Source organism: Coenobita brevimanus, chromosome 42 (genome assembly GCF_032717465.1).
Source record: "Coenobita brevimanus isolate Jiangsu-jjx chromosome 42, ASM3271746v2, whole genome shotgun sequence".
Lineage (NCBI taxonomy): Eukaryota > Metazoa > Arthropoda > Malacostraca > Decapoda > Coenobitidae > Coenobita > Coenobita brevimanus.
This window is the reverse complement of record NC_136995.1, coordinates 1,213,706-1,229,716: the sequence shown is the minus strand read 5'-3', so window position 1 is coordinate 1,229,716 and position 16,011 is coordinate 1,213,706. Positions and strand designations below refer to the sequence as shown.

Sequence of the window (16,011 nt, the reverse complement as noted above, 5' to 3'; positions counted from 1 at the left end):
TTATTGTTAAATGTAGAGTGAGGTTCAACTGTTAAAGATCATATCACCTTGTCACTTTGCACTTCCTCCTACTCCTCCTCACATCATCATCATCATTATTATTATTATTATCATTATTATTATTATTATTATCATCATGGGAGATAGTCATGGCACAGGATGAAGTGCTGGTGACTCGTGTAATTTATATTTTATTTATTTATTTATTAACCCAACTATCCCTTCATCTGGCCACCTATTAAGGGATTATGGCGTCAGGGTAAGGTCGACAGATAGATTAATAGAAAGACAGCTGTATCTCAAAAATAATAACCAAAATTCAGTCCTCCCGCCGCGTCCTCTCCGTCTTTATATAATCTTGGACATAACTTTTGAGCCCAGCCGTACGGTAGCCGACGAGGAACTTCACCAGCATGGGAGATAAGGAGTAAAATCTCTCTCTCTCTCTCTCTCTCTCTCACACACACACACACACACACACACACACACACACACACACACACACACACACACACACACACACACACACACACACACACACCTTTATCACCAGGGCACAAGGGTGTAAATTTATCTAAGTTATCATTACCTTCTCACGGCCTTTAAAAAAATAACATACCCTAATCTTATCGTCACCATCTGGCAACACCGAAGCAGGGTTTTGTGTGTGTGTGAGAGAGAGAGAGAGAGAGAGAGAGAGAGAGAGAGTCGCTAAATGTTTCCGTATATATATATATAAATGAATGGAGAGGGAGAAAATGTAATATGCAGACTAATTCGCTAAGTGAGAGGTGTTAAGGAGGTCCCGAATCATCATGTGACTCTAGCCTCGTCGTTTACTACATTCCTCAGTTTTTACTACCATCTTGGCCATTATTCTTGGTGTTGGCACTCACCCTCATGACGTCACGGAGGAGGCTGTGACGTTACTGCCCCCCCCACCCCACCCCACGCTAACGGGTCGTCGTTTGGGTTGGAGGCTTCGTAGCGTTTTTTCCTTAGCGATTTATTTGAATATTGCGCCTTAGAGTCCTGTTGTGTGTTGCTGATACGAACTGTCGATATTAAGATCATTTAAATAACAAGAAATGTGAAGGTGTCAATAAGTTCATCTATCTTAGCATCTCCTCCGTAGTGATTTATTCAGAGCACCGTAGCATTCTCGTGTGTATTATTGATGCAGAATGTCGCTATTAACACCACATAAATAACGTGAAAAAATGTTTTGGTATCTATCAGTTTATCTGTCTACAAGGACATGCATTGTCTTAGTATCTCCTTCGTAGCGATTTATTCAGAACATTGCAAAATAGTATCCTCCTGTGTGTTGGTGGAAATTATCGATATGAGAACGAAATAAGTAACATGTGAGATAATGTTAAGGTGTTTGATTATCTGTATCTATCTACCCATCTATCTATCAATCTCATTATCCCGTGAGAGGCGACCACAAGCGAATTATCTTCATGTCACCCAGTCATCTGCAGTCTGACTGTCCTCTCCGCAGCTCACCCCCTGCCTCCCATACCTCTCAGCCCTATCCCACCATCATATCGGTCTTCTTTCCTGTCCATCTCACGTAACACACACACACACACACACACACACACACAATTCACAAATTTAAGGATATGTACGATAAATATGGTTTAAGACACGGGACAGTACGAGCTGGACTCATTCCTGTAAAGATACAATTAGGTAAGAACACACACACACACACACACACACACACACACACACACACACACACACACACACACACACACACACACACACACACACAATTCACAAATTTAAGGATATGTACGATAAATATGGTTTAAGACACGGGACAGTACGAGCTTGACTCATTCCTGTAAAGATACAATTAGGTAAGAACACACACACACACACACACACACACACACACACACACACACACACACACACACACACACACACACACACACACACACACTCCTATTTATAGTTAGTCTTTTATTCTCTGTCCTCTCCACAACATACACTCTCCTTGTCAGTCTTTCATTCTCCATGCTCTCCACAAACATACACTCTCTTAGTCATTCTCCGTCCTCCACATACACTCTCCTTGTCAGTCTTTCATTCTCCGTCCTCCACATACACTCTCCTTGTCAGTCTTTCATTCCCCATGCTCTCCACTAACTTACACTCCTTGTCAGTCTTTCATTCTCCACCCTCTCCACGTGCCCACACCATCTCAGTATTTCTCCAACTGATTCTAAGCACATACTCCCCAGTACAGGAAAATAAATCGGTAAATAAGAGGTGCCACGAAGCGTCCCACATGACTTCGTGTAGATGGTCTCATGGGTCTGTGAGAGGTAATTTTCCATGGCACTTCTTCGTGACTAGCACAGTGTTTGACCATGATAGTTACTGTATTTTGCACCGGGTGGTTGTGTTCATCCTTCCTCAGCACTTCTTCGTGACTAGCATATAAGACCGTGAGTTATTGTGTAGGAGGTTTGTCTGCACATAACACTTCTTCATGACTAGCATAAGACCATGAGTATGATATTGTATGGGGGTTGGTGTGCACTGCTTCGTGACTAGCATAATGTACAAGAGTAAGACTGTACTGTATGTTATGTATTCTGCACGGGAGGATGGGCTGGACATCCTCTCCATAGCACTTCTTCGTGACTAGCATATTTCACAAGGGGGAACTGCCTAACCACGTGGTCAAGTTATTTCCGGTAGTGCATGAGGAGAGAGTGGCAGATGTACGGGTTATGAGAGAGAGAGAGAGAGAGAGAGAGAGAGAGAGAGAGAGAGAGAGAGAGAAAGGGTTAGGGAGCATGTGTACTGCAGATGGAGGGATAAGGTGGTATTGGAGATGATGAGAGAGAGAGAGAGAGAGAGAGAGAGAGAGAGAGAGAGAGAGAGAGAGAGAGAGAGAGGCATGTGTACTGTAGATGGAGAGAGAAGGTGGTACTGGCGATGTTGCGTGTGTGTGTGTGTGTGTGTGTGAGGAGAGAGAGAGAGAGAGCGTATCGATCGTATTGCAGAGGATATTGAGGTATAACATGAAAAATAAATCACCAAGGAAGAGGTGTTACGAAATATCCAAAGCCTCGTACAATACACCCCTTAAAAACACGCACAAGGACGCTGCGGGAGAGGGGCGCCTTCACGTGGTGGCACTGATATAACCTGGTGCTTCACTGCCTTGTTATATAAACGTCCCTCATCTTCCCCATCCATCAAAAGGAGGATGGTCGACAGCAGGATAAGCGCAACTTCAGCCTGCAGTCCACTGGGTTCACGTTTGAGATGAACCTGGGGCTGTAACTGCTACCTACTTACGAGAAACGGGCTAGTAGAAGTTGAAATGTTGGTAGTTTTAGTGGTAGTAGTAGTAGTAGTAGTAATGGTGGTGGTGGTGGTGGTGGTGGTAGTAGTAGTAGTAGCAGTCGTAGTAGTAGTAGTAGTAGTAGTAGCAGCTGTTGTATGGAGACTACCACGTGAAGGCGTCCAGAACTAAAAATATACTAGTGTATAGGTGATGGGACGGAAGGTAAATCATGTCTGCCTTGGCCCAGCAGTCAGTCACTCACCAAGGATTTTCGCACCAGTGAAGCCCGCCAGCGATAATTATCCTTTGTCTGTCGAGAACCATTCGTAATATTTGTTTATCAGAGGATGAGGTGAAGTAGATTGGCGAGTGAATAGATATAAATGAATAACTTGATGAATGTGGATGTGGATGTGGTAGAAAGCGTTAGGAGAAATACATTGAGGTGCTTTTGCCATGTGGAGAGGATGGAGAGCAAAAGACTAACGAGGAGAGTGTATGCGAGTGAGGTGGGGGGGGAGGGAGGGGAGGCCAAGGATGAGATGAAGGGATGGAGCGATATATGAGAGGGGGGGTGAGCTGGGAGCAGGGTAGTGATATGGCGGACGATAGGGTGACATGGAGGTGATTTGTTTGTGGCCAACTCTTACGGGTTTAAGGCGTCTGGCAATTGATAGATAAATAAAAGTAAGGAAGAGAGAAACGTGTACTTTACGCAGGGAAAATCATCCATTTTTTTTTTTAATGCAAGAAAGAAGGAACCCAAGGCCAGGACCCTGCAAACCGTTCCTTCCAAGAAAAAAAACAACACAAAAGAGAGCCAAAATCAAGATCCGTTGATTTCGAGATGCCTGGACACACTGCGTTTGAAAGACTGGAGATCATAGGAAGTAGGAAATACAGACAGAGGGAGACAGTTCCAGAGTTGACGGCATAGTGGTAATATATTGGACATACAGAAGTAGATGAATGAGTGAATTAAGCATACCTAGATAAGTAGATAAATGAGTGAATAGATAGATATGTATAAATAGATGAATGTATACTGATAAATTGGCAAAGTCAAGAAACTCGCCAAAGAATAAACAAAAACACTCGTCTAACCTTGAGCGAACGGCATGGCAAGTATCTGAGAGAGAGAGAGAGAGAGAGAGAGAGAGAGAGAGAGAGAGAGAGAGAAAATGCTTGTAAGGATGATGAAGTTTTGTGTGTGTGTGTGTGTGTGTGTGTGTGTGTGTGTGTTTGTGTGTGGTTTCATTATACTCACGTGGACTCGATGCCCTTCCTCCTCTCTCTTTCTCTCTCTCTCTCTCTCTCTCCAAAAATATCGTTTCCTTCTCACTTTAGTTCTGTTTTCTCCTTCAACTCTTCCCTCCCTCCTCCCCTATTTATTTCTCCCTAGGCTTCTCCCCCACACTTCCTCCCCTTTCCACATTCCACCCTCTCAAATTACTCTCCCCCCTCCCCTTCTCTACAGACGGTGAAAAAGATGATGGTGGTAGTAGAGGAGGGTTGGATAGTTACAAGGCAGAGCGCTGACACAGAAGTTAGTGGTAGTAGAGGAGGTTACTTAGCTTTCAATACTTCTTTCACCTTAACTTGGCTCAGATTTTCGTCCTTTTGCAGCTTACTTCACGTAGCTGAGTGGCAGAAAGAGGAAATGCTAGGCCTGCGCATCGTCTCCATAGCACTTCTTGACCATACCTTTTTCACTCTAACGACCTAAAATTACCGTTTCTCCGTATTGAATGCTGAGCTGTAACACAACCTTAACACTAGAATATGGTGCTAGTCACAAAGAAGTGCGATAGAAAGTATGTAGAGTGGCAGCAGTTTTGTTTCCCACAGAGCTACCTGAAACAAGCTGCGAAAGGACGAAAATCTGAGCCAAGTTAGAATCCAGTAGTTTGAACATGGTGCTAGTCACGAAGAAGCGCTATAGAAAGTATGTAGAGTGGTAACATTTTTTTTCCACAGGGCTACGTGAAACAAGTTGCCAAAGGACGAAAATCTGAGCCAATTTACAATAAAAACGGTAGTTACGATAATGTCTTTGGATAGGTACAGAGTTACTTTAAAATAACACTTCTTTTTAATTTTCATAGCAAATATAATGTTAAGAACCAGACTCCATTCCACCAAGTTTGGCACCGTCAGCGATGTCGTCAACGCCTGTAGCGTTGGTGTAAATCCTCAGCACTGGGTGTACCTCTATATATTACCTGGAGAACCAACTTAATGGCAATACAAAAAGGTATATCCAGTGCTGAGGACCTTGATCAGTGCTACAGGTGTTGACGAGATCACTGACATGGTGCCAGACTCGGTGAAATGGAGTATAGTGATGGGAAGGAAGACTAACCTAACTTTCGGAGCCAATGTACACCCTCCGATAAAAAGAGTCGGCCCCATAGAGCACGATGGCTGTGAGAACGAGCGAATTCTGCAGACACACACGAATCTATAAATCCGGTGCCTCAAGACATTTACCACTATGTATGTGATTTCTGTTTTCGATTGCTATTTCTAATACCGTAATTATCACAAATATTTTCACTTATAATCACAGGATGCCATATATCACAATGCGTCGTCCATGTCTCAGAATGATACGTGTCGTTAGATGGCAGGTACTTTTCTGGGAGAGTTTATAAGTATAACCGTGCACAGTATTCCCGGCTGGTTATATTACGACAAGGCATTTCACCGGCACGCCAACAGACAGCCACTGTGCATTCCTCGTTGTCGTCTGTCCATGCTGGCCGTCATAGGAAAAAAATAAATTAATAAAATACAAATACTATACGTGACATGTGTAATTTCTCTCTCTCTCTCTCTCTCTCTCTCTCTCTCTCTCTCTCTCTCCAAATTAACACGCTTAAAACATCGGGAGTATTGCTCAGCTTCAGCATCATAGTATCATAGTTTAGAAGTGTGTGTGTGTGTGTGTGTGTGTGTGTGTGTGTGTGTGTGTGTGAGAGAGAGAGAGAGAGAGAGGTATGTGTATTGTAGATGGGGAGGTAAGATGGTATTGTGTGTGTGTGTGTGTGTGTGTGTGTGTGTGTGTGTGAGAGAGAGAGAGGGGGGGGGTATGTATATTGTAGATGGGGAGAGAAGATGGTATTGGGGAGGATGTGTGTGTGTGTGTGTGTGTATGAGAGAGAGAGAGAGAGAGAGAGAGGTATGTGTATTGTAGATGGGGAGGTAAGATGGTATTGTGTGTGTGTGTGTGTGTGTAAAAACGTTAATCTCTGTGGCACTTGCATTATCCCTTTATTGGATTATCATGTCTAAGCCTTAGGTTTCTTTTTCCTGTTATTTATGTATATATTTATTTGTTAGATAGACCCAAATGTATTAAGGAAGGCATCTGTTAATATCCTGTAACAACTTAGACGTGCTTTGGCCATGTGGAGAGGATGGAGAGTGAGAGACTGACGAGGAGAGTATGTGAGTGAGGTGGAGGGGAATAGAGAGAGGGGGAGCCCAAGGATGAGATGGAGGGATGGAGTGGAGAGGTATATGAGGGAGGGGGGGGGGTGAGCTGGGAGCAGGGCAGTGAAATGGGGGACAGAGCGACGTGGAGGCGATTTGTTTGTGGCCACCCCGTACGGGATTAAGGCGTCTGGCAATAGATAGATAGATAGAACCTAGTATATCCGATTAATATTCTCAGGTATTTTGTTTATTATTCAATTTGTAGTTTTTTCACCTTAACTTGGCTCAGGTTTTCGTCCCGTTGTGATTTATTTTACGTAGCTCAGTGGCAGAATCAGGTCTTCGGCTCAGCATCCCTCCCGTAGAACTTCTTCGTGACTAGCATCATATTTTCGTGTTAATCTCTATGCTGCTCAGTATTCAAGGTGGAGAGATGGCGATTTTAGGCCAAGTTAGGGTTAACTGAGTATTCTATTCTGTTAAATTGATCCAACACAGACCCGCCACTGGACTGTTCAGTAGTAGTAGTAGTAGTAGCAGCAGCAGTAGTAGTAGTAGTAGTAGTGGCAGTAGTAGTAGTAGAAGTGGTGGCAATCAATATTGGTGGTGGTGGTAGTAGTAGTAGTAGTAGTAACAGTAGCAGCAGTAGTAGTAGTAGTTTTTGTTGTATACCCAGGTTTATCTGAAGAGTGAACCCAGTGGACTGAAGGCTGAAGTCGCACCTTTCCTGCGACCCACCATCCTCCTTTCGGTGGATAGGGAGGGAGTTGAGGAACGTTTGTATAACCAGGTAGCAGTGCCACCAGGTCACATCGCTCAGGAAGAAGTGTTAGGAATTATCCACCCAAATAATCGTTGGTTATAGATGTAATACGCAGAGTAAATCGCCAGAGAGGAGGGCTTACGAGATCCTCATGTATTGTAGTGCTCAGATTAAATCGCCAAAGAGGTATCATACGCAGAGTAAATCGCCAGAGAGCTTACGAAATCCTCATGTGTTGTAGTAATCAGAATAAATCGCCAAAGAGGTATAATACGCAGAGTAAATCGCCAGAGAGGAGGGCTTACGAAATCCTTACGTGTTGTACTACAGTATAGTGCTCAGAATACATCACTAAAGAAGAGTTATAATACGCAGGGTAAATCGCCAGAGAGGAGGTCTTACGAAATCCCCATGTGTTGTAGTACTCAGAATAAATCACTAAGGAAGGGTTGTTAGGCATCTGCAGCACCCAAGTTACAGTCAAAGGCGCTTGCTATTCTCCCGTCGCATTGAGGCAGCACAGATCAGCCAGTGGACTATTCTAGAAGGAGTTATGAGGCCTTGCACCCGTCTGTCTGAGTGATTTATTATTAGCCATAGCATACAGGGCCAGCCAACCCTTGTATTCCCTCGCCCTAGCGTCTGGTCGTTTTCATATGACGGAACTGGACTAGAAATACAGCCATAGACGGTATTTTAGTGCGATTAGGAAGCTTACTAGCACCTCTTCCTTACCAGTTTATTTCTGTAGCTGCGTCGTTAATATATTCTTGTGTTAATCCTGCAATTTATGTCAATTTTAAAGATATAAGAAATACACACACACACACACACACACACACACACACACACACACACACACACACACACACACACACACTCATGGGTAGTTAGGAAAATACAGTAAATCGCTATGGAAAAGGTGTTAGGGAGACTCCTTACCCAACGGCCTCATCCCTTCTGTTCCCGAATCATCCCATGAGATTGATAAGATACAGTGCATAAATCGCCTAGGAAGAATTGTTACGAAATCTCCACCCAAATAATCGTTGGTCATTGATGTAGTACGCAGACTAAATCGCCAGGGAAGAGTGCATACGAAATCCCCACGTGTAGTGCTCAGAATAAATTGCTACGGAAGAGTTGTTAGGAATCTGCATTATCAGTCTACCTCCACCCTCTTATCTCTGTGGTTGTGTATTCCGTTACTGTCTTACTGATAACGCTGATAGCCATTGGACGACCTATATTCTCTCTCTCTCTCTCTCTCTTAGGCCTAATTAGAGTGAAAAGAGCATCAACTTGTACGGGTTCCACCTGTGTGTATGGGGAAGGGTGGTGGAGGGAGATTCCTTCACGTGATGGCACTAATATTACCGGGCGGGGGAGCTGCCAGAGTATACAGTCGTCCCTCAGTGCCCTCCCTGTCTCCCGCAAGGTGGATGGATGGTGGACTGCAGTAGAAACGCATCCTAGGCCTGCAGTCCACCGGGTTCACGTACACATGAGCCTGTGTGTGTGTGTGTGTGTGTGTGTGTGTGTGTGTGTGTGTGTGTGTGTGTGTGTGTGTGTGTGTGCTTGCGCGCGCCTCCAATTTTTTCATTTCTTTCCACCATCCACTCACTCGACGTAGTGGTGCCTTAAGGTGACTTTACACTTAATGACAGTCCAAATGATTTATTGTAACCTAGGAAGGTATTTCCGACGCTGGGTAGTAACGCTACAATCAGATGTCGCCTGGCGATCTAGTGGAATACGGCGCTGCAGCCGGATGAGTCCCGCAGTGGTTTACATCCGAGGAATGGTTGGGTTATATTGCCAACTTAATGCCAATCAGGGGCGAGTGAGGCTGGTTACCTTTACCGTAAACGTGGGACTGAGTCGTGTAGATAGGGTAGGGAAGGACTGGATGATGGTTAAGTCTTGGAGGGTTGGGAGGATGAGGGGAGGACAGGTGTAAGTCGCGGAAACAACTATCTCCCTACTTCTGTGGAAAGAATATTTACAACTTGAGTTACATTGAAATCCCTGTCTATTTGGGCGTGTTGCAGATGGTTCAATTTTCCGCTGCGTATCTGTCAAACTCTGGGATGATACTCGTTTCTCTCAGAACAAGGCATAGGCGGTGAAACAGAAACAGATGAAGTGGATAGTGAGTGTTGTGGGCAAGACATCAGCGTGGAAATGTTCACCCCACAAACTCATTAGCAGTCAGTGGGGCTCGAACCCGTCACTGAGAGCGTCCTCCAAATGTGGGACCAGCACTAAACCGACCCAGCCACCAAATAGCCCTTGGATGAGAGAGAGAGAGAGAGAGAGAGAGAGAGAGAGAGAGAGAGAGAGAGAGAGAGGCTCCTTTATGGTAGAAAATGTTAGGGAGGGTCATGGGTTAGGGGTTCCCACGTGTCTAAATATATGGTTTAATTACGTGTGTGTGTGTGTGTGTGTGTGTGTGTGTGTGTGAGAGAGAGAGAGAGAGAGAGGCCACTTCACCTGCAGTTCACCATTCTCCTTTCGTGGGATAGGGAGAAGGATTGAAGGACGTTTGTATAACCAGGCACCTCCTCCCCTCACCGTTATATCAGTGGCTTGGGAGGCTTCGTAGCACCTCTTCCTGAGCGATTTATTTTGCATATTACACCTTAACAGTACCTTCCATAATATATATTTCGTTTTAATGTAGATATGATTTGCATCTGTAACAGCAGACGATGCCGAGATATAATAAGCAGAATAAATCGCTAAGGAAGGGGTGTTACGAGATCTTCAACGCCACTTTGCCCTACGTCATAAAGATGGCAATCAATATTTCTCTGTGTGTGTGTGTGTGTGTGTGTGTTTTGTGTAGAGCGATTGTATAAGAGCGAAGCCTGCCTACGTCACGTTCCTGTCCACATGAGAGAGAGGGGGGGGAGGGGGGTAATGAATACAATGGGTGAGGACGTGAACAGAATATTAAGAAGTAGGAGAATAACGATACACTGATTAAGGAAGAACGGCAGGACATGGCGCAGAGAATGAGTGAGAAGAGAAAAATCAAGAAAGTTGAGAATTATGGTACTTGGAACGAGACGCAAGAAGGAAGTTGAAGAAAATGAACAAATTACTTCATAAAAAGTGGGAGAAATGGACAAAAGTAAAACGGGGAGAAAGGACTAGACGTAAAGGGAGGAATTAAGTAAGAAAGGGTTGGCAAATTATAAACGAGTGTGAGAAAGGAGAGATATCAGTGAGTTAAGGGCGACTTAATGGGGAGAAGACAAGGAAAAATGTGCTTTAAGTGATGTGTGAAGGAGTAATGTATAAGAAACATTGGACACAAATTACAAGTGGGAGAATGAAGAAAAGTAAAACACAGGAACAAGGTAAGAAAAAGATGAAGTAATGCGTAAGGAGAAAATAGAAATCAGTGCAAAATGAAGAAGGTAAAATGTGGAAAAGAAATCAATGAGAAACGAACCGGCTTAAGATGGGAGGAAGGCCTAAAAAGAAGATGCTCAAAGTGATGAGTTAGTGTGATGTTGCGTCAGAAGCGTGTGACACAGAGGTAAGGGAGGAAGGAGGTAAAAAGTGAAGAATATAAAGACTTAAAGACTTGGAGTACGTGGAGAAATCATTGAGCAAAGAAGAGGCGATCAAGAAAAAGCTGCTTGAAGTGATGAGTGAGTTAATATTGCGTCAGAGGAGTGGGGACACACCTACGCGCGGCCACTTGTGATTGGCTGAGGGAGGGGCCATGCTTGCCTCTCATTGGCCTCCTGCCAGTGCTGCCGGCTGCCCTTCCCTCAGTCCACAAAGGCCATTTATAGAGACACCCACAAGCCACCGTTTAGTTGCTAGGCGTGTGCAGATCCCAGCTTAACTGTATACATAACAATATATCCAGTTGAGGTGATAATTTTGATTCTGTTAGAACCCTCAAACCAACAGATGTCATTGACACTCACAAGGTACCGTTTACTGTAGCTGCAAGGCATGCGCTAATCCTCGTTACCTCCACCAACGAAGTTTGGAGATGGTTACGTATTCACTTTGATCGTGTACAAGATATCCCCAAAAGTTGTGAGCGGATTTAAGTGAAATTTGGTGGATAATTGGGCAGTGGGTCAAGGAAAAGTTGAGTAGATTTTGAGCTGGAGGGGGATCCAGATGCAGGAAATAATAATAACAAAAATACTGTCATTGTCAGAGTCATGAGCTCTCTGAAAGTATGTAACAGGGCAGAGTAAGACCATAGAGTTATTTCACCTGTATTTACCTATTTGTATTTACCTATTTGTAGTATACAGGAATTGAGCAATGCTCGTGTTGTCCTGTCTCCATATCCACATTTATCAAGTCTACCTTTACACACATGAATGTTTTTCTCATGCACCACCTCTTTGTCTAAGTCGTTTCAAATATTTAAGAATATACCTAATTGTGATATACACGGAATGTACTATGGTCGTGGGTTTCCGTCGCTGTTTCTCAGTAAGTCGAATTTAACTTTAAACTCGTTTAAGTTTTTAGACTGGACGATCTCTTTGTCCAGGCTATTCCATAAGTCTATACTTCTGTAAGGAAAGCTATATTTCTTGATATCCTTCAAGCAGCTTGACTTTTTCAATTTCATTCCATGTCCTCTTGTTGCTCTCTTATCCCATACAAACAGATCTTCTTTGTCAATTTTATCTACTCCCACCATGGTCCTGAACACCGCAATCATGTCTCCCCTCTTTCTCCTTTCCTCTAACGAAGGCAAATCCAGTTTTTCCAGCCTCTCTCTGTATGACAGGTCTGTCAGACTGGGGACCATCTTGGTTGCTGTTCTTTGTATTCTCTCAATCTTGTTTATATCTTTCTTTTTGTGTGGGCACCACACTACCGCTGCATATTCTAACCTGGGGCGGATCATGGCCACTATCAATTTTTTCATCATTTCCTCATCCATATAATGAAATGCTACTCTTATGTTAGTCAAGAGCTTATAAGTCTCTCCAACTATCTTGTTAATGTGCTTTTCTGGTGACAAACTATCTTGGACCAGCACTCCCAAATCTTTCTCTTCTCTCCTTTTTGTGATTAATTCATTACCCAAAAAATAATTCAGTGATGGTCTCCTGGTACTTTTACCCATTTCCAATATTTTACATTTCTTTACATTAAATTTCATTTCCCACGTCCGGCTCCAATTGTGTATCCTATCCAAATCCACCTGCAGTATTTTACAATCCTCCTCAACCTCTATCTTCCTCAAGATCTTTACATCATCAGCAAACAGACTCGCATAACTGTTCACTCCATCTACCATATCATTTACGTAAATCAGGAACATTACTGGCGCCAACACTGAGCCTTGAGGGACTCCACTTGTTACTTCCCTCCATCCAGACATCTTTTCCTTTATTACTGTCCTCATTTGTCTGTCTCTCAAAAAGTCTCTCATCCATTCCAGAAGTTTCCCCTTTAGTCCTCCTATATATTCTAGTTTCCACATTAGTCTCTTATGAGGTACCTTGTCAAAGGCCTTCTCTAAGTCTAGGTACACACAATCCACCCAACCATCTCTCTCCTGTACCACATCAATCGCTCTTGAGTAAAAGCTCAACAAGTTTGAAACACATGACCTTCCACTTCTGAATCCAAACTGACATTCAGCCAAAATATTCATCTCTTCCAGATATTTTATCCATCTGTCTTTCAGGATTCTCTCACACAATTTTGCGACCATGCTGGTTAGAGACACTGGTCTATAATTCAGGGTTCTTCCCTGTTTCCCCCTTGTAAATTGGTACCACATTTGCCCTCTTCCATTCTTTTGGCACTTTCCCCTCTTCCAGTGAGCATACAATTAAGCTGTGAATTTTATCCGCCAGTTGTTCTCTGCATTCCTTCAGTACCCAATTAGAAATTCCATCAGGTCCTGGGGCTTTCCTTACATCTTGAGTTTCCAGTAATTTATACACTTCCTGCACCTCCACTTTTATATCTTTCATCACCGGAACATTTCTAATCACTCCCTCCCCTTCCACAAGCTCCTTTTCTTTAGTGAAAACTGACTGGAAACGTTTGTTCATTATTTCTGCTTGCATTGCCGCATCCTTAAAGACCTCTCCATCTACTTTCAGCTTGGTGATTTCTTCCTTTTGTTTCAGTTTGCCATTAACAAATCTATAAAACAGTTTGGGTTCATCCTTGCATTTGTCAATTATACCTTTTTCAAAATTCCTTTCTTCTTCCCTACGTATTCTTGTGTATTCGTTTCTTGTTCTTTTATATTCTTCCTTTGTTCTGTCGTTACCTCTCTTTCTCCAATTGTTCCACGCCTTATCTCTCTCTTTTTTGGCTATCATACACCTTCTATTAAACCACTCCTTTTTCCTGTTTTCTTTCCCTCTTACTCTTGGTACAAATTTTTCCACTCCCAAGTTGTAGAGGTCTAGAAAGATATCCCACTTCCTCTGTATCTCTCTTGTTTCTCTGAATTTTCTCCAATCCGCATTTTCAAAAAGTTTCTCAATCCTGTAAAATTTGCTTTGCCAAAGTTGTATCTTCCCTGTCTATGAAGCTCGTCTCTTGGCTCGACGTTTCCTATTAACATCTGGAACTCAATGACCACGTGATCACTTTTTCCCAAAGGACAGAGATATTCCAATGATTCTATTACATCGGGTTCTTTGGTGAACAGTAAATCTAACCTTGCTGGTGTGTCCTCACCTCGAAACCGTGTCTCTTCTTTGACCCACTGCGTCATCACATTATTCATTATTATATTTAATAACATAGTACCCCACGAATCCTTGCCGCCTCCCGAGTACCATTCCTCCCAGTTCACCTCTTTACAATTAAAGTCACCCACCAAAATTATATTATTGCTTTTCTCAATTATTTTTTGCAAGTAGCTAGCCATATCTGACAACATCTCATGGTATTCGTCATCCTTCCATGCTCTCGTCTTTGGGGGAACATACACTACTGCCATATCTCTCTTAACATTCTCTCCAGTTTCTAATTTCATATATATCACTTCAGCCCTGCCTTCTCCCATTTCCACAGTATCTACATTTATGTTGTTCTTCACTGCTATCATCACTCCTCCTCCCTTTTTTTCTTTCCTGTCTTTTCTCCACAGTTTGTATTTACCATCTCCCAAATGAACATCAATATCTTCTCTTAATTTGGTCTCTACAAGGCACATGACATCAGGTTCATGTTCTCTCAAGAAATCATTAATTTCGATCCTTGTCGATATGAAACCATCAACATTAGTATGTGTGTGTGTGTGTGTGTGTGTGTGTGCAAATAAATCGTTGAGGAACAGATGCTACGGGAGTCTTTAATACCTGTTAAAGATTAGAGTACGTGGCTTTATCTTCACCTGTCACACTACTCCTTGTACGTTAAAGATAATTAGTATTTATCAGTGGAATGTGGAGAAACCCTTGGATGTTCGGGTCAGGCAGCAGGACGGTCACACACACGAACTGGAGATCAGTTTTCTGCCATGACTGACGTTTTAGCAGGAAGGACATGGAAGGTGTGGATGTGGATGTGATGGGAAGCGTTAAGAGAAACACATTGAGGTGGTTTGGCCATGTGGAGAGGATGGGGAGTGAGAGACTGACGAAGAGTGTGTATGTGATTGAGGTGGAGGGGTGGAGGGAGGGGGAAGTCAAGGATGAGATGGAGGGATGGAGAGGTACAGTGTATGAGAGAGGGGGGTGTGAGCTGGGAATAGGGCAGTGAAATGGCGGAGGACAGGACGACATGGAGGGGATTTGCTTGTGGCCATCCCTTACGAGATTAAGGCGTCTGGCAATAGATAGATTGACATGGAGAGTCAAGAGTGAGAGCAGTGGAAGTGGGTTACCTGAGAGGAGCCTGTGTAGTTACGTGGAGGAATAGACGGGTAAATGAGGAAGTGAAGGAGTGTTGTGTTGTTGATGTGGATGTGATGGAGATGGCTTTGTGGGCAGGATGGAGAGTGAGAGACTAAGAAAGTAAATGTGAGTGAACTGGAGAGAGGGAGACGTAGACCAAGGATGTGGTGGTGGGACTGTGTAGAGAAGATAGAGACTGACTAGGAGTGAGAATGAGTAGGATGGAGAGGGGGGGAAGGGGAGACTGAGGATGAGGTGGTAGGATTGGATGGAGTTGTATGTAAGGAGAGGGGACGTGAATTATGAGAGAGGGCAGCCAGAAGGCAGAGGACAGGGTGACATGGCGGCGATTTGTTCGTAGTCACCCCTTATGGGATTCAGGCATCTGGTGATATATAAATAGATAGATAGATAGGTGTTATTTATGTACCGGTACACTTATTCTTCCTGACTGTAGAGTTTTAACCCTAAGATGGCCCAAATTTTTTTCCATAATTTTATGTGGCTCAGTAGAAGCAGTACTATGACTACATGCATTCCATAATACTTCGTGACTGGTATCGTTTTTTATTTAACAGCTAAGTACTGAAGATGGAAAGATGTTGTTTGTAGGTCAGTTTAAAGCGAAC

General features: G+C 43.4%; 1 protein-coding gene across 1 annotated transcript in view; it reads left to right on the top strand.

The window, feature by feature from the left end:
* The window catches only part of LOC145397625 (mapk-regulated corepressor-interacting protein 1), a 37,751-nt gene that overhangs the window by 13,814 nt on the left and 7,926 nt on the right, over positions 1 to 16,011 (top strand). The window lies entirely within an intron of this gene.